This window comes from Lagopus muta, chromosome 20 (assembly GCF_023343835.1).
Source record: "Lagopus muta isolate bLagMut1 chromosome 20, bLagMut1 primary, whole genome shotgun sequence".
Classification (NCBI taxonomy): Eukaryota; Metazoa; Chordata; class Aves; order Galliformes; family Phasianidae; genus Lagopus; species Lagopus muta.
The window spans coordinates 7,418,566-7,443,980 of NC_064452.1; the positions used below are offsets into that span (position 1 = coordinate 7,418,566).

The window sequence follows — 25,415 nt, forward strand, 5'->3', positions numbered from 1 at the left end:
CACCTCATCCTATGGCAGCAACAGAGTTCTCGGGTGCTCTTTCCCTTTGAGGAGAGCATATGACTAGCCCCAGGTTGAATGGAAAGTCATCTGAAGGTTAGTGTGTGGGGAGACAGCTCTGGGGTGGATCTCCCTTTCATGCATTTCCTATAAGCAAAATCATTGGTGTAAATAACAGTCATTAAAGTTAGATCTGCATGGGGAATAATTACGTGAAATATTAAAGACTGGACAGTAAGAGTGCTTCTAATGAGACTATAACTACTCTGTGAAAGGCAGAATATGGTAGCTGTATTTCATTATCTGTTTCTTTGGGATTAGTGCTTCTATCCCCCCACAATAAAAACAGGATGAACGCATGTCTGCTAAATCTTTAATGTCTCTAATGGCCTCTTGATCATTTGCATTTCAGATCCTTCTTCGTGCACAGCAGCAATCTGTGGTCTTGGAACATGCAACTGATTGAAGCTGAAGGTGCTGCCTATTATTATTATCAAACCTTCCCCCCTTACACCACCCATTCAGTTGTAGGATGCAACAGAGAAGGCTGTTGTGATAATTCTGGAGATTCACTGCTGAGAACTCAGCATCAAGAGGATAGCAGCTCTGTTTAATTGCATTCTAAAGGGAATATGTATTTATGCATCTTTCTTTTTGATGACAGGAATTCAGAAAAAATCATTAAAAATAATTGTTGAAGACTGTAGAAAGGCCATTAGACATGACCTGTAGTCACTGTCCATAGCGCTCAATGATCACAGAAGTGCCATTGTGTAACTGGATGAAGAACTGGATTAAAATCGTTTGATTTTCATGCGTCTCATAGGTGGTGGCAGAGACACCGATGGAGCAGCTGCTGAAAATAACAGCTCATGGGACTGAAGGATATTATTAAGCCATAATCCACCTACAAGTCAGCTGGTTAGAAATGCAAGGTGCAGGGACTTGAGTAGAATCCAAGCTTTGTCAATATGGCCCTTAGAGGAATCTGCTCATAAAACAAGTTACTTTCTCAACCTGCATCATTCTGAGATTCTATGACACTGTGAATCCAAGAATAGTTTTCTTATTTGTTGTCGAGGTTACTTTAGTAAGTGTCTGTGTTTGTGCAGAATATCCTAGTCTGGATTAAATCCTATGACATGGCTTTGAAGAAGACCTGGAAGGTAGTTAACTACTGTAACTGGTTTATTTGAATTTCTGCCAGCAATCAGAGCATATGTTCTCCTTGCATTTTCCATTGGTAGCTACTGAAAAGTTTATTTTCTTTTAGTTAACTTTAAATCTAGTTACTTATGGGCCATATTGTGGAAAGCTAATAAAACTCTGGGCTATAATGATGTGGAGGAAGTGTTAGGTCAGGGCTTGAACTGGTGATTGAGCACCTGGTGAAGGGCTGTGGCTGCCCAGGGAGCACAGGCAAATTGTTTGCAGCTGTGCTCCCTACCAGACCAGAAGGGGTGGACCCAGGGTAGAGCTCCTATAAGGGCAGCCACTGAAGGGAGAGCATCCCTTGGACTGAAGGTGCTTCCCAAGAGGGGATGCTGTGTGGCCAAGGAGCCTCTTCACCAGTTGGGTGAGTTTGGCTTTTTCTTTCTGTGTGGGACTGTTGTGTCATACACTACTTGTGAATTCTCTATCTGGTATTGCCAAGAACCTGTCAAAAGCAATTTTGCTTCTTCATATAACAGAACAGATGACCCTTTCTGTTAAGGCAGGGGAAGTGGTTGTAAGGTATTTATGGAATGTGGGTATTTTGTATCTTGAGGACTTTATCTTGCTTTGGGGATACCAAGCAGATAACATGCTTGCTAATTTTTCTCCTAGGACAGCAGTTTCTCTCTTTCTGGGCCATGCCAGATTCTGCCAGATGCATCTTGGGAATCCTTCCATGTTATTTCTGCTTTTTCATGCTTTTGTGAGACTCACTGAGAATGGATCTGGTTCATATCTAACGTGAATCCTCTGCTTTTTCTGGATGCTGGAACTAGAAAATCTTTCTGCTTGACTATGTAGAACCTGTGACCGGATACCAGGATTCAGAGTTGGCTGGTTGCAGTTCAAAGATTAAACTGGTCTTCTATCATCTTCTTTAAGCAGAAAGAAAAGAGGAAATTAATACTTCCCTGCCATGTAGACATATATTTTTTTTAATGTCACAGTCGTTCAAACTTTGCTGTAACTTTCTATGTTTAGACAGTGCATGCTGAAGTGTAGTGCTGTGGTCACTCTAAAGCTTGTTTAGTTCCCCTTGTCTCAAGGAAAGGTATCTGTTATTGACTTCACCAATTTCACTGTCACTTCCAGTATCACAAATAGCTGCTCAAAGCCACTGCAGAGAGGTTATTCAAGTTATTCCTGCCTGTAGTGGCTCCAGGTGGTTGCTAAGCTTGCCAGCCAAGTTTGTAGTGCGTATGCCCTCATCTGCTGTGGAGGAGGACCAGGTGTCAGTGTTGCTTTGCAGCCTGCAGGCTTCATTTCAGTGCCAGTCACAGGAAGGTGATATGCCTGTTGGAGCCTGGCAAGGATAGATCAGATGCCCTCAAGTGTCACTGTTTTTCATCCTTAAAAGTTTTGGGGTTTTCTCTGTGATTGCTTATCTGCCTGGGGGATTAACTCTACCGTGGGATGGAAATGAGTGTTGGCATCCATGTTGTTCAAGGCTATGAAGTGATCTGAACAGCTGTATTAATACATTGGACTCGGTTGTCTCGCTGGATCTGTGTGTCATAGGTAGAAATGCATGGTTGAAAGGGTCCAGCTAATATGTGACCTAGATAATGAGGGAAACACTTCAGCAGGAATGCTGCAGTCATTGAGCACCTGGTGAGATGCAGCTCTGTTTCCCTCACTGTAACTTAGTCTGGGGGCTTTTCTATAGAGTTAGGTGTCTCAATAACACTCCAGCATGGCTTTTCCAATTAGGAGATCTGTTCTGGCCTATTGGACAATTGTTTTGGCAAGTATTGTACCTCAACTGGATGTTTGCAGTTTATTTTCCTTGTAGTTGTGCTTGCTTGGCTGTTAAGTACCTAAATGCAGATACCGAGCTGCTTAAACAGTAGCTTTGTGACACCTTGTGTTCAGCATGCTTCCTATTTGTATATAGGTACAACAGGCTTGGTCAGCACTTGTCTTCATCTCTGAAGTGTGGATGTAAACACCCATGCTAAGGAAAAAAAAAAAAAATCATTGCTTACAACATTACATCCTAGGCAAAATAAGGTAGGAAACAAATCTGGAAAATACCAAAGGAGACCATCTCCCATCTGTTTTTCTCTTCTGCCACTAGGTATTGTTGTTTTGAATTGCATGTAGGGTTTTATATCCTAGATATAATTAAACAGACTGCTTCCCTGTAAGATACTTACTGCAGTTTGTCACCCCGTGCAGCACTGCAGTGATTTCTGTACCTCAGTTATACAGGCACCTGCTGAGTTGTTGGAGCACAAACAGCCTGCCAGGTGGCTGCCCAGTGTCTGATTACAAAAGAGTAGCATGGGTTTTGTTGTATGTGTATGAAAACATAAATCAGGCAGGAGATGATGAAGAAATGTTCTTTGCCTGAGTTGGGCACAGAAATAGGAAGAAGCATTAGTGACTAGGCTGGAACTTTCCCACAAACGTTTCTGCATGTGTCCTCCTCGGGATGTATGGCACATCCTTCTGTTGAGCTTCTTGCGGCAATAGTGGAATAAGACCTGTTCCTCGTGACCTGAAATGGACAGACATGAATTACTGTATGAATTACTGTATCTCCCATCTCTGTTCAGCTAGTGCTGCTAAGGATTGGTTCAAGTAGAAATTTCATTTTTTCACTGCTGCAGATGTAGAAGGAGGTCTTTTTTTTTTTTTTTTGCCAAAAGTTTGTTGCTAAGAAGAGAGGAAATAGCTGCTAAGTGTTTTGATGCATGTTCTCCAAAAGGCCACTTCCTCCTATGTATGTAAGAGGAATAACAGCACGGTATGCTAAAACCTCATGTATGTGTTGTAATTCAGAGGGGTGAAATCAAGTGTAAGTGAGCAAGCACTGTCCTGGTCAAAGAGTCCAAGTGGAGGAGAAGTATGGTACGTGGTCTTGAGCTGCACTTCTGCCTGCCAAAGGTGCTCTGGGAGACTCTGAGCAAGCAGTGCTGGAGGGTTCTCTTGCAGCTTCCTAGCTCTTGTTTTGTTGTTCAGGTAGTAAATATTCAGAGCATGTTCTGTCTTGAGATACATAGAGCAACTAGCGCGTAGGGTCTTGCTCTCTGGGCACTGTGGCAACATGAATAATAATCCTTAGCCAAGGAAGCAAGGCTTTTTCCCATTGCAGCATAACAGCACTTTAAATTCCTGCACTGTCCTTGGTTAGATGGATGCTGACACAGCAACATGAGGGGACGCTGTGGACGTTTTTACGTATGCTATGGGTTTGTGACTGTACTTCCACAGCCATGTAAATCAGAAATAACTGCTGAAAACAGTGTTTTAGGTGCTGCCATATAACTGTGGGAGAGAAGAATGGCTTTATTTTGAAAAATGAGAGCAGCAGCTTGCTTAATGTTTCTTTCCTTGCATTAAAGAAAACAGAATGTGTTGATGATGTTTCCTAATGGGCTTTAAAGGCTCAGCCCTTAAAATAAGCAGGTTCATGAATAAAAGAATTGTTCCTGGCAAGGAAGAACTGCAAAAAATATATTCTTAATTTATAGCACTGAAAAAGAAATACTCATGTAATAAATGAGTTAGTTTTGCCATTCGATTATGCAGCTAACATTACAGCTATTACAATCTTAAAGTTGCTTCCAGTTTCAATCCTGTTTCCTTCCTGCATTATATAAATACTGTAAAGTAGTTTCTGGTTTAAAATGGATGTGTAATGAGGAAGGAGAACTTCCCTTTGCTGTATACCATTGCATAATACAGTTGCTGACCAAAATGTCAGCCACCAGCACACTGACCTATCATCCTGGTTGTCTGTTCTTATGAGATGATGTGGGTGATGACAGTGAGAGAAGGCTATTTTTTGTTGACCGATGCCCTTGCAACGTGTTTCAAATGCATTTTTACGGTGTTCTGTTATAAAATCAGAGCATTACTTTGTGGTGTTTCCCCAATCTAGTGACTCATTTCTTCTGTATGTTTAAAGGCTTGTCATCTCTTGATATGGGCAAGCAAGGTGTTGAGGCTGTTTCTGAGGTCAGAATGCTCTGCTGTGGACCTGGAGCAGTCAGCACCAGCTCCTGGATGCCCAAGGGAGTGAGCAATGGAGTCTGCACTGATTGTGAAAATCAGATGAATGGGGGATTTGGATCAGCAGATTTCATGGTGGTTATATAAAGCTGTGGCAGAGGAGACAAGACTTAGCTGGGCATTCCCTGGGCTTGTTTTAAAATTCTCAGATTGGGTGCTTTTTGTCAATGTTTTAAGGAAGCATTATTTAGTAGGAGGAGCTGATTACCCCCCCAGTATTTACTATTTTGTAGTTCTAGATGCATGTAAAGAGATATTTATCTCCACTTATCAGCTGTGGAAATAGTCAGGGGAAGGGGAAGCTGCTGGCCTCCCTGAGGTGTCACAGCATGTTCAAAGGCAGAATTAAGACCGTCTGTGTTCCCAGGTAGTGCTTTATCCATAGGGCAGCTCATACTTCATCAGGCTGAACAAAGTGATGCCTAATATTGTTGTCCAAGGTTCAGTGTATTCTTACTACAGAGTAAATAACATCGTCTCAGTTGAGAGCACTGACTGAAGGTGCTGGAAACTAAAGCAATTTAAGATCAACTTTTTTTTTTCTCCCAGGAAATAATGTGTTGCAGGTCTCTCAGAGCATGCTAGTTCTGTGAAATAAAATAGAATTGAAGTTGGCACTTAGGATGTTAGGCTTTGGTCTTCTAGGTCTGTAGAGTATCACAGGAGGGGCAGTCCCCAAAATCTCCACGGTGCTGCTGCTGGGTTGCAGACTGGGTTCAGGTATATAAGCCTAAAAGTGCAATTCTCAAAGTCAGCACTGCTGTGCTGTGAGCATTTATTTTCATCCAGGAGTTGCCACAAGGCCCTAGAGCTCTGCCAACATTTGGTGCTGTGTGAGAACGGCCTCCTGGCCCTGTTTCGTGAGTCCTCTGCTAAGCTGCTTGCAGCCTTTGTGTCTCCAAGGGATGCATGTTATGGGGTATGGCTTAAGCATGTTAATGCATGCTTCATCAGTGTGAAATCAGCTCAAAGCCATGGTGGGGACAAAAGTGAGGAATGGAAAGGTACCCATGTTGTTTTGTGTGAGGCTCTGCATTTAGGGTGGTTTCCTTCATATGGAAAACTCAAAATTCATTTCCTCTACCCACCTGCATCCTCATTCAAATCTGCAGCATCTTTTGCCCGGGGCTGATAGCAACTGTAGGGCTCAGAGTGGTGACTGGTGGGAAGTGTGGCATTGAATCTCCCTCAAGCAAAGGAGGAAACCTGCCTGGACACCTACCTGTGCGACCTGGTGCAGGGAACCTGCTTTGGCAGGGGGATTGGACTCAATCTGTGGAGGTCCCTTCCAACCCCTACAATTCTGTGATTCTGTGCAACTGAAATTAGACATCCTGTATCCTGGCCACGTGCTGTAATCAGCAGGGCTCTTGTTAAGAGGGCATACAGCATCCCAGCTCAGCCTTATTTCAGAGGAAAGAATGGCAGAGAAACTGCTAGGGAATGTTGTGTTACAAGATTTTGCAGATATCCTGAAGATGTCGTGAATGTACAGCTCTGAGGTTGTGGAATGGAAAGCTTATGGTTTTATGTTAGGTTTTAAGTCTTTCCTGCGGTAATATAGAGGTCTTGCAGAAATGGCTGGGATTTCACATGTGACTTCTGGGTTACCTCAAAGTAGGGAGAAAAGAAAAGGCAGACAGCACCTCATTTCCTCTCCAGAAAGATCTTCCATGGTGAGTTCTTCTGTCATTGTGACATTGAAAGTGGCTCTTGTCCATAGGGTGCCTTTGTGTCTGAGTTTGTAGCTCTTAATTTGCTTAAGGAGCACTGAAATCAGAATAGTTTCCTATGATTTTTGCAGAGGGATTTTTGTGCATAGCTGCTTCCCTCCGCTGAAGAAAATACTGAGGTAGTGTGAGGAGGTGAGTGGAGAGGGCATTGCTTATATTGGCCGTGCCTAAGGTAAATATTCCTGGGGACAATCAACGAGTAGAAAGCCTGTGCTTTAATTGACAGGCTCAGACATGAAAAGAGAAACCTGTTTGATGCATTTCTCATTACTGGGCAAACAGAAGGTCAAGCTAATTAGTTCTCTTGATAACTTGCTTGCTCCGCTGTGGGGAAACTTGAATGTGTCTGAACAAAACTGGTTTGCAGTGCGATGGAGAATTACCTTCCAAGATCATTAAAGAAACATTAAGGAAATCACAAATGTAATGCACCTGAGCAGATTACAAGGCTCTGTTAAACCAGTGCGTATTTAGAATTAGTTCTAAGTTCTGCCTTCATTTAATGCACCCTCATGTCTTTAATGAGGACTCTTGTGAATTTTAGCAAAGGGGGAGGTGGGAAGTCTCCCAGGATAGCACTGCTTTTGCACACATAATTCAGGCAATTGTTCTCTGGCCAGGTTTAATGGCTGATAGTGCTTTGTCTGCTTTGATCCCAATAAGCTTGCACTCTCTATTGAACCTACTCCTGCCTCTTAGGTTTGTCAGTGTTTGTCTCATTCCAGAAGGATGCTGTCCTTTTCCTCAGTAGGGGAAAGCACTCAAATTAATGTATTGCTGCATTCCACCTCAGTGAAGTGTTTGGAGTAACTTCATGGCTTGAATTTCCATGGAAATACTGAAGTGTTCTCTGCTCCATCAGTGAAAAGTATGTTTAATGTTTACGGTAAACTAGTAGGACATCTTTTCTGATTAAGCAGCTCTGTAACCTCTCTAGCACCCTGCTTCCTTTGTTCTACATGCTACAAATTCAGAGAGAAAAGCTGTGCCCGCAGACTTGCCTGTCATCACAGCAGTTCTATGCTGCATCCCTACATCCTGGCTGTCTGCTGCTGCACCTGGATTCAACAGTGCCTGCTTCATTGAAAGGCTGAGCCTGGATGTGCCCTGGAGTTTTCTTTTAGCTGGTAGAGCTTTCTCCATACTTTGTTATTGGTGCACATCAATGGGAATCGAGCAGCAGCAGAATCCCAGAGCACTGTGCAAATGAAGTTTAAAAACCTGCATACCCGGAAATACCAATCAGCGCAGAGGGGAACCAAGGAGATGTTTTTATCTACTTATGGGCAGCGTAGTCCAGAAGAAATGAAGTAATTTACTGTAGCTCCCTTGGGGTGGAATGAGTCTGGGGGGGAAGAAGTTGGAATGCAGATATCCTGAAATGCAGTCTGATGCCCAGCAGCAGAGCTGCTTTGCACATTGATGCATCTGTCCAGAAAGCAGAGAGCATTTCTGCACTGTGGGTTTAGCTTCTTTGTACAGTGGAAGAATGAGCCTCTGGGAAAGGACTCCAATGCTTTCTGAGAGCAGTTCTGAGATATCTGGTCTTTTTAAAATAAGTTCCTTTTCTGTGTAAAGCTGTTCTGTGGTTCAAATCAAAGGCATGTCCAGATTCTGAAACAAAAGGTAATGTGCAGGTCAGCACAATTTAAAAGTGGGAGTTGCTTTAATGTATATTTTCCATTGGCTTTGTCAAGCAGAGAGGGCCTGTGTTTTTGCAGGTTAGAGCAAAACTCAGTATAGATACAGGGGTTGAGATTTCTTTCTTGGTAGATTCTAAATGGAAATGTGGTGGGAACATGTTTTAATTTTAAGCTTAAGTGTTTATATGAACTAAATGTTAATTCTGTGTCAGGATCATCCCTGTTTACAGTAAAATCTGATTTTGTATAACTTCCCCTTTGAAAAACAGGGAGGGAGGTTTTGGTTGTTGGTGTTTGTGTACTTCATCTTTCTCTCCTTACCCCTTTCCTCTGTGGTGTATTCCCTGCTGGCTCCTTCTGCTTTGCCTTGACATCTAGGCTTTGATCATGCATAAACACCACCTGATGGTGTCAGTGGGACCCCTGCATACATGAGTGTCCTCACAGTAGCGCCCTGCCAGCAGCAGTGACATTCCAGCCCTAAGTCTGACATTGATACCTGTTCCAAGCAGGTGTTTAAGATGACATACATGGGGTTTTAAATGGCTTTCTGTTTTTACTTCACGTCTAAAAGCATCCCACTGCTATCTTAGTTCTTGACTGTGAAATAATTTGTATATCGCTTTGCATGCACAACTTACACATGAATGAGAATTGTTATGTATAAGGGAAAAAAAAATATCAGAACTCTGTGACATAACATTTTTCATGTTTAGTGCCTGCGTTTGTCAGTTGCTAACTGACTGTTAGAGTTCTTTGATATGTAGTTTAGTTACTTTTTATTTCAGATGAAGTTGAACTAATTTCCCAAACCTTCTTTCTTTCCTTGAGACTTCACTGTTTGTTTTATTGTTGTTCTATAGGTAAATAGAAACCAGAGTTTCCATGTGCCATCAGCACATGTCAAGTCAAAAGATCTTTCTGTTCTGAAATATACAGTCCATTCCCTTTTTGCTGCAGCTCTACATAAGAGACATGAAACTAATCTGGATGCAGTTCAAATAACGATGTCACTTTTTGTTAGTTTACTGTGTGGCTTGTAATAATTAGGAGCCATGTGTAGTGACACTCTTTATTTTCCCACATCTTGATGTGCGTTAATGGATGGCAGCTGCTGTTTGTATGACTGCAGTAATCACAAATTCTTTTGATTCTGGCCTTGGTGTAGATGAAATTGTGTTGCTGGTCATAGTGCTTGTGTTCCTCATTGAGTGCGTGATTAAAAGCTATCTGTGTGCATAAGGGAACTTTACTTGAACTGTGTAACTATAAATTAAATTATATTAAAACTGAAGCCCTCATGGAAACCTGCTATTGTAACTTCAGAAGTTGGATGTTATGGTGCATATTGAGAAAGCTGATGACTAATGTGAACAGAATGAGTTTTATTGAGTCTTATTGAGTAAATAGTGAATAAGGCCTGGTAGACTGATGCTGATTTGTGTCACTATGACTCTAGCTATTGCTAGGCCAACAATAATTTTGCTATTTGAAACCTTTGTTCTGGCCTGTGCAAGTGTTTTAAGAGGTGGGGCAGCCTGGTTTAGTGTAAGATTTAGAAAGAGAAACTCTGCAGCTGCAAAATAAAACTTTGAGCATTCACAGTAAGTGATGGCTGGTTACTGTAGGGCTGGAGGTGGGCCAGAGGGAAGGTCATAGCAGTACTCCTATTATGTCTTCCATGGCCTTATTTTGTACAGGACTGAGTTGTCTCTGCTAAGGAGAACAGTATCACTAAAATCCAGGAGGGTACTATGTTAGATGGACTCATTTGTTTGCCTTCTAAGTACTGCTCCCGTAGTGCCTGAGAGCTTCATCTTGTAGAAGGTATTTTGTAGGTCTTCTGGAAGGTCCATCTTTTACAGTATCTCTCTTATGCTGCTGGCAGACTTTGTAGCAGGAACACTTATAACTTCTCCCATCTGCTCTGTGGTTAAGAGTCCCTGTGAGCAGAAGCTGAACAGGCAGCACTTGCAAGCATCCCCCCTCCAGTCCGCCTCTCATTCCAAGGATCGAGCCCAGCAGATAAGTTTCCCTAAATCAGCGTTCAGATATCAAGATGTTCTGGGTTGGTGGTGTGTAGATTCACTGTCAGTTGAATGTTGTCTTTCTCCCATAAAGTTCAGTTGTAAGATTTGACTTTATCTGTTTTGAAGATGAGGTGAAGTGAAGAGGGCAGGCATAAGGGTGACAGTAGCTTCCAGCATCTTTCTTGCAACTGCAGCAAGAATGTGAGAGAAGGGAAGAGGTGCTTGCAGGCTGTCTTTGTTCATTTGGTGATAATTCATTCTTTGGTGGGTATCACAAAGAGGAAAGCTGGTGGAGTTGCTTCCTGTTCTAGAAGGATGCACTTTAGGTGAAATGTACTTTTCTCTGCCATAGAATGAACTGAAATTGACAGTCAGCACATTCCCTTCTAGCAAGGATTAACATCATAAAATTTCATTGAAGTGGAGCAAGTCCCCTCTCCTTCTCTCTCTTTGCTCACTTCAAAGCCAGTGACGTTTTTGATGCTAGTGTTTGTAGGACTGCAATTCCCAAATGTTGAAGTGGTAGGGTTTGGTCCTACTTCAGAGCTTTCTTCACATTTCTAAAAAACAAAACAAAAAACCCTAAAATTTATGTGATCATGTAAACCCACGGGTACAGAGCACACGAATAAGATGAGCATCATGATCAAATCACAAGTCTGGCTGCAATGTGTTTGTAAGTCATTCCTGGATGGATTGTTCTGTAACACTAGAAAGTACTTTGAAGTCTTTTGAAGTAGGCTAGTTTTAAATGAATACTTTCAGCAATGACCTGCTTCCTATTTAAATTTACTTTACGAGGACACTCTCCTTCAGCAACAGGCTGTAGCATTTTTGGTAGGTGTGGAATGGGGACTCTGTGTGGCTGCTTCCGGGTCCCTTGCATGTTGGGTGCTGCTGGAAATACAGAGGCTGCCTTGCAGCCCTGAGCTCAAACTGGATCATGCTGAGCTTGGACTATCAGTCTTAGCAGGCAGCCCTTTGCTAAAGCTTGAAGCACGCAGTTTGCAATTGGAAGCCTCTGGCACTTATTATGTATCAGTTTAGAGAGACTCTGTGTGTATGTGAAGGTCTGTGCAAGAACAGTGGGATGTGAGCCCGAGTGAGTGAACTCAAGTAAAGGACACTGAGATGGCAGCTTATGTGGAGCAGAGCTCAAAATACAAAGTGTGACACACATCCAGGAGAAGAGGGAACTGAAGCCGTTAAGTTGCAATTGCTTGACTCCCTTTGCCTCTGAACCACAGAAACTGTATGCACATTTTAATAACGTTGTGGTATGAGTAAGGACATCATTGTGCACAATTCTTTTGCTGACTCTAGTAATAAAGCATTCTGCCCTTTATTTATAGGACTGCCTCAAGGATCTGACAGGAGGAATTGAGTATGCTGCCAAGATATTAAATGAAATTCCCCAGAAAGACATTCAGTGCACTAAAAGAGCCTCAAAGGCAGAAAGGGAAGGAAATGGGCAAGGTAAGTCATACATAATGATCTCAGTTGGCGTCCATTGATCTCGCCCGGCATCCTTTGAGAGTGGAATATCCATAAAAGTCTTTTAAAAGTCACTTGGATATTCTGGGTAGTGTTTGTGCTCAGAGATGCACATTGTGCAGCAGTAAGGCTGACTGTGACAAGCTGTTTTCTTTTGACCCAAATAATTAAAAAATACAAATAAAATTGTTGCCACAGTCCCTCGCTGTTAGTCTGAAAAGCCAACAAAGCCTATTTTCTCTTGGATGTCTCCAGCTCTCTCCATTCTTCTGAGTTTTCCCCGAAGGGGAATCGTCAGCATGGGAATGTACCAGGAGAGAAGAAAGGTCTGTTGAGCTTGTGCAGTGTTGCACATGGGTCAGTGGTTGGTACTGGGATGAGTATAGGAGTAGGGCAAGTGTGTAGAGACTTCAGAATCATTGCTTTCAAACCATCTGTGGCTCAGAGCCTTCCTTAAAGTCTCCCTGGTTCAGTATGGAATACGTGGGCCACCATTCCATTTCATGCTCCTATGATTTCAGACTCCTTCTCACTTTCCCTTTTCATTATGTCCTTTGCTCCTCAGGAATCCTTGTCTGCTTAAATCACTTCTCATACAGAAGCTGCTCTGTTCATTTATCTGAGTTTCCTGCTCACAAATCTTTTGCAGTAGAAGGGAAATGGTTCTTCTGGGGCAGGCCTGTTGTGAAACTAGTTCTGTAACATCTCTGGGCTGTAGGTGTAGTGCTTGAGGTGAGGAAACCCCTGTTCTAGAGGAAGTCCTAGGAAAGGTACGAACAAGTGACAGTGCAAAGGTATTGAAGTCTGTACAGCTCAACTAAATATCTTTTAGAAAATTTTATTTTGGTTAAAGGAACTGCTTGTGGTCTGAAGAAACACTGCACTAGTAAGTTCTGTTACAGCTGGGAGCATGGGGGTTCTTGGTTTTCTGTCTTCTGTGCTGTAGGGAGTGTGTTTCAGAGTTCAGTTAGGGGCTCTTGCACTTTAATAGTGAAACAGCTACTTTGAGGAGATTGGATGGGAAGCACAAATATTTTACTAAAGACGAGTAAGGAGTACATGCTTGCTTCCAAAACACTTAATAGTTCAGGTCAGTGTTTAGCAGCAGATCAAGTGTCTTCCATACCAACGCTATGGTTGTAGATTGTATTTTGACTCCTTCCTTTTCATTCTTCATAAGACTACTCGGGCTTTGTCTTGCTTTCTAAAACACAGCTCTACTGCATTATTATCATTATTACAATGAGGTTCACTGTTTGGAGCTGTACAACCCATATGAGATGTGTGGAGGCTACAGTGTTTGAAACTTGACAGACTGTAGATCATACACTTGCTCCAGCTGCTCTGATTTGGGTAATTGGTGAAGAGTATAATGCCTTTTCTTAAATAGACCACATAACTCTGTTCACCAATATGACAAAGATAAGGTGAGTTATGTATTCTCATTAAATTCACAGGCATTAGCTGCTTGAGTCATCTGTATTTTCACTGTTGTGTTCATCTGAATGTTATGCAGTACAGTAGCAGACGCAGCTTTCTTATTCAAATAGTATTTGTGATGCTCTGTACAGCTTTAGTGATTGATAGTGTTTTTGAAAAACTGGTCTGTCTGGCCTTTTCAGATCAGTTCACAGTCAGCAACTCAGAAGGAGTTATTCCTCCACTCAATGGCTAAAGGTTGCTAATAGTCTGTTCTCCCTTCAGTGCTGTGTGTGTTATTCTTTTAGGTAAATATCATGAATCTTTCCCCTAGTATAAAAGTAGTGATGCCATTTCCCACAATCGTAGAATCACCAAGGTTGGGAAAGACCTCCAAGGTCATCTACTCCAGCCATCCAATGCTGCTCACTGTGTCCCTCAGTACCACATCTAAGCATTTCTTAAATGCCTCCAGGAATGGTGATGCAACCCCATCCCCAGGCAGCCCATTGCAGTACCTGACCACTCTCAGAATTTTTTTCCTAATATCCAACCTGAACCTTTCCTGCTGCATTCCCACTCATCCTATTGGACTAGACTGTTAAATAAGACTGTGGACAAAGCTTTGTAGAGTTCTTAGAGCCCAAAGCTGATAACAGACTTGATATCAAGTTGTTTTTATCACTGAAGTGCAGTCACTTCTAAGCAGGAAATACAGCGGGTCTTCTTTACCAAAAATGAAGCAGGATAACGTGCTTTGGGGCTTTTTCTTCTTAAGACTGCACCAATTCTGATTGCTTTGGAAAAGCAGCCAACTGTGGCTTGGTTGGACTCTGGCCGAAACACCTGTGTGACACTAATTTACAAAGTCTCTCCAAGTTTTGATGACCTAAAGATGTCAGTGCTTTTAAAAAAATGAACCTGGGCAAGTACTTCACGCTGTTCCCTGATGTTTTTAATAGAGTTGTTATTGATTACAGAGGGAGTACTGGCTTTTCTAGCACTGGACTTTTTCCCCTAAACAGCTGCATCTAAATTTTAGCAGATGTTTCTCTATTTTGGGCTTTTTGAAACCTCTAAAGCTATTTTCCATCAAAGCACATTAGGACCAAATGGTGAATTTCTGAAAGTCAAAAAACTTTGTTTTTGTAATAGAAGTGCTTTCTAATAACAGAAGAGGCGATATTAAAGCTTTTGTTGTTGTCTTCTGGATCAAATTGCTACAAATTATTCCATATTTAGTCCAGCAAAACGCTTGTGATTGCTTTGTATTGAATATGAGCTGTAGTGAAGTAAAGCAGCAGTTGAATAGGGTGATGAATTAAAAAAGAGCATCTTCTACAGCTGGGGATCTGTCTTTGATGTGCCATTCATTATTTCCTTGCTATACCACGTGCTGGTGGTAAGTGTGGCTTCTTTGTAGTCCGTGTGTATTTGTGTATGTGGAGTATCTCAGCTTTATCCTGATGTTAAGATGATAGGAACCATTGCTTTCAGTGAGTACAACTAATGGAAGCTGGAGTTGAGAAACAACTTTTATTCTGATGGGAAAACACACAACTGAGCACTTGTACCAGTTCACTAAGATTAGAAGAAGTTTCTATTTGATATTTCCTGAGCTATGTGGAAACATCCAGCACGCTTATGTTTTCAGTTGAGTATCAATGCAACAACAAAAATGACTTCTGTCATTTGAGTAGAGAAGACTGGAAAACATTTCTTTTCTTAGGGCTGCAAAATTTGCATTGGAGAAGGGGTTAAGTGTATATCCTCCTAGCAACTAGATTCTTAGCAACTGCCAGGCTTTCTGTGACACACGTGGGCATAACTTTGAATGTGAGAGGTCTCCATTGCCACCTTGTTCTTTTGGTCTTCTGCAGCACTTTCTGTTTTCCCTTGTAACATTTAAATAACTTGGTTCACTTTGTAGATGTAGTCCCCATTTCAGCTGCCACACAGAAGCAAGGAGAAGAGATCAAGCTCTTGGGCTGCTCTTCCTATGTATAGTCTTTTTCTAAAGCTTTTGCTAGATTATCCTAGATTCCTAATGAAAATGTAATCTTTCAAGCTATATTTAAGATGACCACTGAACTAGAGATATGCTGCCTGGTACCTGGGTTCTAAAGACCATCTGGCCTTCCCCAGCATGAATGTCTGTCAAGATACTGCTTTCTTGATGATGTGAAGCTTATGTTATGAGAAGCCACTAGTCTTAGTAGCAATGAGAGTACAAAAGAAGCTGGAAAAGACTTTTAAGATTGTGTCCAACCATCCCCTCAACGTTACAAATCTAACTCTAAACTGTGTCCCTAAGTGCCACATCCAATGTCTTGAATACCTCCAGAGGTGGAGATTCCACCACCTCCATGGGCAGCCTGACCACCCCTTCTGTGAAGGAATTCTTCCTGATTTCCAGTTTAAGCCTCCCCTGATGCAACTTGAGGCCATGCTGTGTATCCTATCATGAGATTTCAGGCACTGCAGCCAACAATCTAGGGCTGTGCTTTCCTGGAACTCAGTTTTGATCTATACTGTTGTACATGTTGAAATGGAACAAAAGTCACCATAGAATTAACCTGTGGCCAGTTCTAATGCCTCCTCCTGTGCCTATGTGTTTCAGACACAGTTTTACTGGAGAAGCTGAGGATAAATTTGCCAGTCAAGAGTATCTTCTATTACAGTGTGCTTGTCCAATATTTCCAGGTGCCAGCAGCATCCAAGCAGGCTCAGGGCACGTGCAGCTGTGAGATGGTTCTTGACCATCACCCATTCATACAATGGCAGCAAGTTTTGCTCCTGCCAAAAGATTCTGTTCAGGATTTCTCCACCCCTGCTTCATTTGGATCAGGTCTGAGACACTGGGACAACTACAGATAGATGAAGTGAAAAGTCTTATTGGTTCCCCCCCCCCCCCCATCACGGAAACTGAGGTAAAAAGCCCTGTTGAGGGATGCGGACTACTTGACAGTGCTTGGTGCTGGGGAAATATGCTTATGTGCAAGCTTAGAGTCTGTTCACAGAATACTGTGTGCCTATCCTTTGGAATATAAGAATAAACTCATTTTTCTCTAACAGACAGGGATTGAAAGTCAGGAGAATGATTCTTCTCATGGAACAGGAATGCTTAACATTTTTGTTTCGTCTTAAATTTCAATTTTTAAAATGTGAAATGCTAGATAGAAAGAGTCTGTGGGGATTATGGGGATTTGGCATTTGTTCAACTGGATTAAAAGCCTTTATTGTTTTAATTCATCTATGCCTTCACAACTTGTGTAGCCTGAGAACAGAAGCCCTAAAAATGTGTTAGGAGATCACTGCAATAGCTGTCATCTTTGATTCATGATTAGAAGATGTTTCAGCCCTTTACGTGCTGGCCTGTCCTTTTATGTGGGTGAGGCTGAATGCAGTGTAATAACTTTTTGTCATGAATGTTCAATATCTTCTGGTATTTTGACTTGTAAAGAAATCTGTCCAGATACATGGGAATGAGATCCTCTGCTTTAGGAGAGTTAAAACCATGTTCTACCCAGAGCAGATTCCTGTCCACGAAGGAAGAAGCCTGGAATACAGAAATGAGGAATTTAAACAAGGGGGCTGTATGTGAAGCAATAGGGAGTGACTTTGTGGGACCATAGCCTGATTTCATTGAGAACTTCTTACGGTGACGCTGACTTCCTCATTGCAGCCTATCAATACCTGAAGGGAACCTACACCCAGGAGGGGAGTAAACTCTTCAAAAGGGCTGACAACAGCAGGACTAGGGGAAATGGATCCAAGTTGAAGGAGGGAAGATTTAGGTTGGATGTTAGGGGGAAGTTCTTTACTAGGAGAGTGGTTAGGCCCTGGAACGGGCTGCCCAGGGAGGTTGTGGATGCCCCGTCCTTGGACGTGTTTAAGGCCAGGTTGGACGGGGTCCTGGGCAACCTGATCTGAATGTGGATGTTTGGTGGCCCTGCTAGGCAGGGGGGTTGGAACTACATGATCCTTGGGGTCCCTTCCAACCCGGGTGATTCTGTGATTCACTTGGATCCCCAGAACAACTGGCCGTGGGAACCTGTAGATGTGCAAACTCTGGGCCATGTTCCTGCCAGCTTCCTGAGTATTCATGCAGGAGAGAATATTTTCCCAGCAGGGAGCTCCGTAAAGTGAGAAAGGCTGAATGATTTATTCTGCTCAGTGTGATTCAAGGGGGTAAGAGTCCTAATGATAGATGAGGCTCTCCTTTGAGGGAGCTGCTGTCACTTAGCTGTAGAATATATTATGTTGACATATAGCAAACATGGAAAAAATTGGTTTGGAAACTGGTTTGGTTAAAATAAGAGACTAAGCTGGTGTGGAACTGGGGAGAAGCCATGGAGGAAGCACAGGTTTTGTTTAAGATGCTCAATGACTTGTACTTGGATACGTTTTTCTACTTCATCCATATAAATAATATTCAAACTTCAAAAGGTGATGTGTGCAGTAAGTTGTTTTTCTGTGAGGCAGGTCTCCAAATTCATTTCCATCTGATGTGAGGTGTTAATTCAGAATTCTCAGCGACTTCTTGATCTCGATTTTGGGAACAGAGCCAGTTAGATATATTTAAAGTGGAGGTAATGTCAGGAAGGTTATTCACGCAGCTAGGAAACCACAGCAGTGACAGAATAAAGACCATCTATCTTCCAAAATCCTATAAGCTTAGAGCAAAATAAGGAAAAAATTGTGCTGACTTCCTTGAATTGTTTTACCTGAGAGAATAAGACAATTGAAACTTGTTCCTAGCTTGAATGTTCCATTGATTTAGGTGAGGTGTGTTTTGGATCATAAGCTAGAACACGACATTTATTTTGTTAATTTTAACACTGGCTGTTTTTAGCATTTTGTTTCACCAAGAAGGCAGTGCAAACAACTCTGCCAGCCAACTTTCCTTCCTTTCCCAGCTCACCTTGCAGCATTTTGTTACTGATTTTTCCACCCCACATCCCCACAGTTTGTGCTATCAAGTAAAGAATCACCTCCTTCTTGCCATACTTTAATTTGGGAACTAGTGACTGCTACACAAACAAGAAGTTCTAATTTTATGGCAGAGTTGCCTGTATGTCAGAATAGGAGTGAAGGATTTGTTCATTTCTGTTCTGAATAACGTTTGGATTTGGACATTTGATGGATTGGAGAAGTGGGTTTTGAAGTGAGTTGAACAGAGGAAAATGAATATCTTTAATTTCAGGGATGCTGCTGGATACATACATATCTATTGTCTTGCTTATAGCAGCCCTGAAGCTGGGAGTTAAAGGTTCAAGATACAAATTACATGGCTTGCTTTTGCCCTGAAAATAGCTTTAGTAGTCATCTATAAATGAACAACGTGCATCTTTTGGTAATATCAGGGTGTAGTTAAAGTAGTTATGCTTTGACTCTACCTTTAATCCTAATGGTCACTTTAATTTCTCTTCAGAAAATTAATTTCTCCTTGTATAATGGATCCTTGGGTGTTTTTTCAGTGCTGCTATTTTTATATGCAAAATCAGTTTGGGGCCACATTTTTGGTAGAAAGCTTAGGAAGCTGTTCTATGGCATTTCTGACTATCAGTAAGCATCAGCAATAGTTGATTAATGTTGCCTCTGAGCTGCTATTTCCTAAAATACAGTCATTTTTTTTTTTTTCCAGATACGTACATTTGTTTCAACGAAGTTATTTGTAATTATAGCCACTAAAATTCTACTTTCTTGTGCAGATGCTGGGCCAAGCTTGACATCATTTAAAACTCCCAGGAACTTGAATTGATTGGATATATTTAAGCAAAGTTTTCATGTTCTCTATGGGAAAGAATGAGGTGTCTGCCTGAAAATGTAGGCCTTGGAGACACTTCTTAGAAGGAACGCTCTCTGTGTTATATGTTAATCTTTATTATTACTAGGCTTCTACTCTTCATAACAAAAGGAGAAAAGGACTGTAAAATCCAAGTCATGGCAGTAAGATATGAACAGAATACAAGGTAGGAGCTCAGTAATGGAGATTTCATCTGGTTTGCTCCGCTAATGGTAGATGGAAGATTTGTGGTTTTGTTGTATTTCATATTGTCACTTATATCCAGGAAGGTGCACATCATTATTTCTAAGATGTGTAAGAACAAAGGTGTTAAAGGTATGGGGGACCAAAATCTGATAGCTGAGTGAGAAGGTGTTGGTACCATGGGTTTATTTTGCCTATGGGTAGAATCTTCCACAAGGGAGCTGCAGGACACTGATCTTGTGCTTGCAAATGAGTGCATCAGCTGAGATATTCCAACAAGCCTTATCTCATGTCTCTGCTGTAATTATCCATCTTGGAGGCTTGGTGTGCTAAGGCATGATGAGTACAGATGTTCTCTGCTGCATGATGGAAAAACAAGCACTTTGCAAACCAAACAAACATGCTGGTTACAGTAATCCTCGTTCCCCATGGCGGTTTGCAAATCATGCAAACATAAACAATTCTATAGAATTTTGAGCAAGTGTAATCTGCTCCCATTCAAAGAGAGCCGGATTGTTGCTTCTTGCAGCTTTAGCTTATGAAATCTGTAATGTAATTATAGTGTAGAGATAGCAAGAATGGAGGGAATTTGGCTTAATGTGCAGCGAGTTCTCAGATGGGAGATAAATACAGATATTTCAGGAAACTATGCACAAATTGAGCAACTCATCCACTGAGTGAGAATTGCATCTTGGCTTGGAGGTTGTTTTGGCCTCTTCCTGAGCAGGCAACACTGCAAGAGAATTTACTCCTTCTCCCCATGACTTTCTTGACAGAGATTGATCCAAGTCAGGTCTGTTCATCCCATCAAAGAACTGGGAGCAGAGCTGAAAGGACAGGAATTCCCACTGTGTGCATCCTTAACATAGGGCTCAAGGGCCCAATTTTGGGTCCACTGTTGGCTGTGGATTAGATGAGCATCCCTGAGGTGAACCCCCTGTTAATAGACCTGGTTAGCTATAGAACGTGGAGCACTTCAAGAGAATTCCCTTCCTGTCTGCTCTCCTGTGCCAGCCAGAAGTGGTGGAGAGATCTGCCATGGTACCTTGTGGGACCTCTGCTAAAGGAGAGCTTATCTGTCTGATGAGGGAACACATGCATCCCTTTCTGTCCCTAGCAAGAGGTTGTTTGGAGAGCCTAAAGCTGGCTGCATGAAGGGGAGGCTCTAGGTGACACTATGGGTATGTGAGGGTGTTAAAATTGGCTAATGTGAGTTAGTGCGCTTGGCCTGCTGCCCAAAAGTACAAACAATTGTGGGAAGACTTCAAATGGTTTTTAATGGCTACAGCTACAAGAGCTGTGAAGAATGCCTTTATGCATGCATCTTTCACAAATAAATTATGAGAGGAAGTGTCTTTCCATTGAAACGGAGTGGTGTAGTTCATAATGCTCTATGTAGCAGAGAGCTGAAATGCAGCCATAAATAATAGCAACTGCTGCACAGAACAAACAAGAAATTTGCCTTTTGCATATGCTTTGCTAATTTGCTTAATAATGCAAATGTATGATGGGATTTAACATGAAATCCTTATTTAAGTGCCAGCCTCTTGTCAGAGCAAGATGGGATCTGCTGTTGGTAATTAGCACTGTTTTGGGGGGTAAAACTTCCTAGAGTCTTGTGGAGTTCAGTGAGTTTAGGCTAGCTGGTGTTTCTGGCTTTGTGGGCTCAAATAATTTCTTTCTGGTGGGCAGATGGGGAGGTGCTTAGGTGACTTGGCAAATGTAGGTGTGTTTGGGAATGGTGGCATTACCTGACCTGAGAATTGGGCAGGAGTTGAGAATGGGAAGAGTGGAAGGGAGGTCTGGAGGGAGAGGAACAAAGACAATGTAAGAAGGAGCAGAGAACATGGATCTCTTGGGGTCTGAAATAGTAAGCATGAGGTGTTTAGTTGTGTTTTTTTTTCTCTTCTTCAAATGGACTTTATCCAAATAGAACTCCTAGCTCAAGGCTGGAAAGCATTTGTTTTGTACTCAGTGCTCAGATGTGTTTCAAAATTGGCACCTTTGTGTGCCTCAGAACTGGAGAAAATCACTTGTGTTTACAAAAGTCTCTTCTCTGCCAAAAGTCAGTTGTGTTTATGTGCACTGGCTGGATCTCACCTCCTCCTCGGAACCCCATGTGTGTGTGCTGGAACTCCATCAACGTTGTTTTTTAATGTTGTGTGATTGATCTGCCCTGTGCTGTTGCTATTAGCCTTGGGGCTAATTTTTAATACATGCTCTGCCCGTGCCAGCAGTGTGGAGCCCATCAGATGGCTCTGAGGTGAGGCAGGAGGGCAGCAAATACAGCTCTGTGCCTTGTTGCTGCAGCTAGAGCACTGGCATGGAACTTGGTGCGAGGGCGAACCTTCCCGCTACCCCTCCTAAAGCCTGCTCTTTTCCTGGCTGATTTCTTAAACATGAGCACAAAGCGACTTGCGAGGCCCTTCCCCATCCCATGGGAACTCCTCCACTCTGCTGCTGGGTGGAATTGGCTCCTGCTACTGGGAGAGTCCTGGGAGTGTGTGCAGCTTCTCACCATGTGCCTGGCCAAGAGGCTCCTTAGAGACATGAGGTAGGCTGATGTCCTCAGTCTTGCCGGCAGATGTTCATTGCTTTGTATCAGGATGAGGGAAGCAGGTAAAGCCTCTGATGGGCTCAAAAGTTAAGACCTTGGAGAACAAATGCTAGGTCTTAGCTTGTACAAAAATGAAGCTACTGTGGAGTGAGTCATGTTCACATCTCCATTAATCACACTCCAGCAGTAAAACATCACGATGGAGGCAAGCTTTAAATTGAAGAGATAAGAAAACAGAAAACAATGCAAGTTGTAACAAATTAATCTCAACTGTGTGTAAATTGAATGTGTTAAACCTCTTTCTATATGGGTGCTGTGTCAGAGCTGGAGTGGCTGTAATTTTCTTTACATTTTTAATAGCATTGAGGCATTTTCATTTTTCAAATGAGAGGGTTCACTCCAGGGTTTATAGCACTTTCTGCAGAGAAACCCATATGCATGTTTTCAGCTGCTATGCTTCCAGGCTATTGATGAGTGGGTTATTTTGTAGTTCTTCATCTCCTGGTACTTTTGTTTTGTTTTAAAGCTTTGTTAATGATCTCAGTGAGGACTCTGGGTGGACTTACAGCCTCCTGAGTGGCTATTTCTGCCTCCACTGAGATAGTGAAGGAGTGGTGGTAAGAAGAGGGGTGCTGGCTTTGCATTTAAAACCACCTATTCTTGGCATCCCTGCACTAGTAAAACTGGCACACCACCTCGTAAGCAGGCAGTATGCCATCCTGACAGATGGCTGTGCAAACAAGCAGCCAAGAGGCTATACATGAGCATCAAATGCATTTGTGGAGGGCAGCACACCCAGCCAGAATCCTCCAAGAGGTTCAGCAGCTCCGGGTTGAAAACCAATATGTGAGAAAATGTCATTGATATTTCAACTCAGAGCTGGATTAACTGGATAAAGGCAAGGCTGGAATTCCCAGATCATAGTTCTGGGAAGTAGAAGATCAAATTCTGCCTGCTGCAGGGTGTGAAAGGGAAAAGACTATCGCATCGATTCCTCCATTTCTCTCTTGAAAGGCTCTTCATACAATGGGCAGAATGGCATCCTCACCTATTTCATGTCAATTAGTCAAGGATTTGGACACCTAGGGGGCTGCTTTTCTTTATTAAGCTTGAGTGATGTTTCTGTAGTTAGGGTGCTTTGGCAAACTTATTAATGCTAAAATACAGAGATGATGGTGGAGGTGATGTCCACGTTGTAGCAGTACAGTAAAATGCTGATATGCTTCTCAGGGCAATTGAGTGGGACTCAAGATTTCTAAATTCAGACCTTTCCTGACGTAGCATCACAATGCATGAAATTACTGTGCTTCATCTTGAAAAACTGTTAGCTTTTCACTAAATGCTCTGCCTGGAAAGCAAATGGTAGGAAACTTCCTCCAATTCTTTGCACGTGATTGGAACTTGAAAGAATAATTTGAAACCAATATAATAAAGAAAAAGACAGAAAACTCTAGTTTAGCAAATCTGGAATGCAGCTGGCATCTACAGAAGTATTCTTTGTTCATCTGTGGGTCCATAGCATGTGCTTCTAAACAGTGTAATTACACTGATTAGCTTTATTCACAGAGTAATCAGATCAGTGCCTGGTGAAATGAGTTGTTCCCCCACCCCCCACGCTTTAAGACATAAGGAGATTATTTTCATTTAGTAGGTTTCACAGTTTGTTAGTGCCAATATGTTAAAAAAAAAAAAAAAAAAGTACTGATAATCATGTGGAACAGTTGGAACTTGGTGAGTAAATTGGTGTTCAGACAGGAACAGATCCCAAGGGGGGTGCCTTAGCATATAGCTTGCAAGGGAAATAGCGGGCTTCAAAACCATCAGTTTCTCACCTAAATATTTATTTATATTGCAGTGATACCCACAGAGGCTCCACCTGATGGGGATCCAATTGCAGTGAGAAGCAGAGCCACTGATGCAGGGTATGTTGATGATAACTGCACACCTTGGCCAGCTTTCCCACCACCTCCTGTGTGCTAAGGCAGCATCACTGGCAGATCCAGGTTCTTAATCTGTTATCATTACGTTGATCTGGGGTTCTGTGTAGTGTGAGCTGAAAAATGTGATTATTTTGTGTCATATCACAGAATGACCAGGGCTGGAAGGGACCTCAAGGATCATGAATCTCCAACCCCCTGCCACACACAGGGCCACCAACCTCCACATTTAATGCTAAACCAGGCTGCCCAGGGCCGCATCCAACCTGGCCTTGAACACCTCCAGGGACAGGGCAGCCATAGCCTCTCTGTGCAGCTGTTCCAGCACCTCACCACTCTCTGGGTAAAGAACTTCCCCCTGATGTCCAACCTAAATCTCCCCTTCCTCAACTTAAAACCATTTCCCCTCGTCCTACACATATCAACACTTTCCAAGAGTCAATTCCCCTCCTGTTTGTAGGCTCCCTTTAGGTATTGAAAGGCTGCAATGAGGTCACCCTGCAGTCTTCTTTTCTCCAGGCTGAACAAGCCCAGCTCCCTCAGCCTGTCCTCATAGGGAATCTTAGTTCTCCCATTTTGTTATTATATAGGAGAAAAAAACACAAGACAAAGGCTTCTGAATAGTTGCATTATCTTGAATATTTATTTGGTGACCAGTTACGATTTTTCTGCCTCTGTTTTTCATTTCAACTAGGATAAGAGTATCTAACATGTAAGTTAGATGTAAGGAACTTGACAATGCCACAGCCTCAGTAATACATATGCAAAACAGATCTACGATTTCCTTTGCTTATTTGAATTTAAAAAAAAAAAAATTATTCTATTTAGTAGAAATAAGTTGTTTTCCTATTGAACAATACTGTAAACTAATTAATAATTTGTCGAAGCTTCGAAGGTCTGCTGCTGACCTGATTTACTTTACTGCATGCTGTTAAGACTCCACAGTGGTATGACTGAAGAGTGCTCTTGTGGTCTTCCAGAATTGAAATGACTCCATAAATCTCCTTCAATCCAATAATACATTAATTAAATAAATGTATTGTGCATGCCTTTTGAACACAGATATTCATTATTTTGCTTGATGAGTGACCTCAACTAGAATTTGCTGATGTCCAAAGGGGTAAGCTTGTGACCTCAGGAACGTGGTTAATTTTAATTAGTCCAAGACGTGTTCAGACTCTGTTGTTTTGAAGCATTTTAATTCAGTTTTGATGGCATTATTCTCAGGGAGCATGAAACAGACGCACATAATTCTTGTTAGCATATTACTTGAAGCTGACTTCAAACATGTGTTCATTGTAAATTGTCAGACTGTTTTCATCCACTGGGAATCCTGTCTGCCAATTTGCTTTTCTTTAAAAAAATAATTGTTATTAGT

General features: G+C 42.1%; 1 long non-coding RNA gene across 1 annotated transcript; it reads left to right on the forward strand.

The window, feature by feature from the left end:
- The first annotated feature begins 1,497 nt into the window (after window positions 1-1,497).
- On the forward strand, window positions 1,498-24,097 carry LOC125703094 (uncharacterized). Its single transcript, XR_007380766.1, has 3 exons — window positions 1,498-1,576; window positions 11,991-12,114; window positions 23,956-24,097. It is a non-coding gene; the product is annotated as an uncharacterized LOC125703094 (long non-coding RNA).
- The last annotated feature ends 1,318 nt before the right edge of the window (window positions 24,098-25,415 follow it).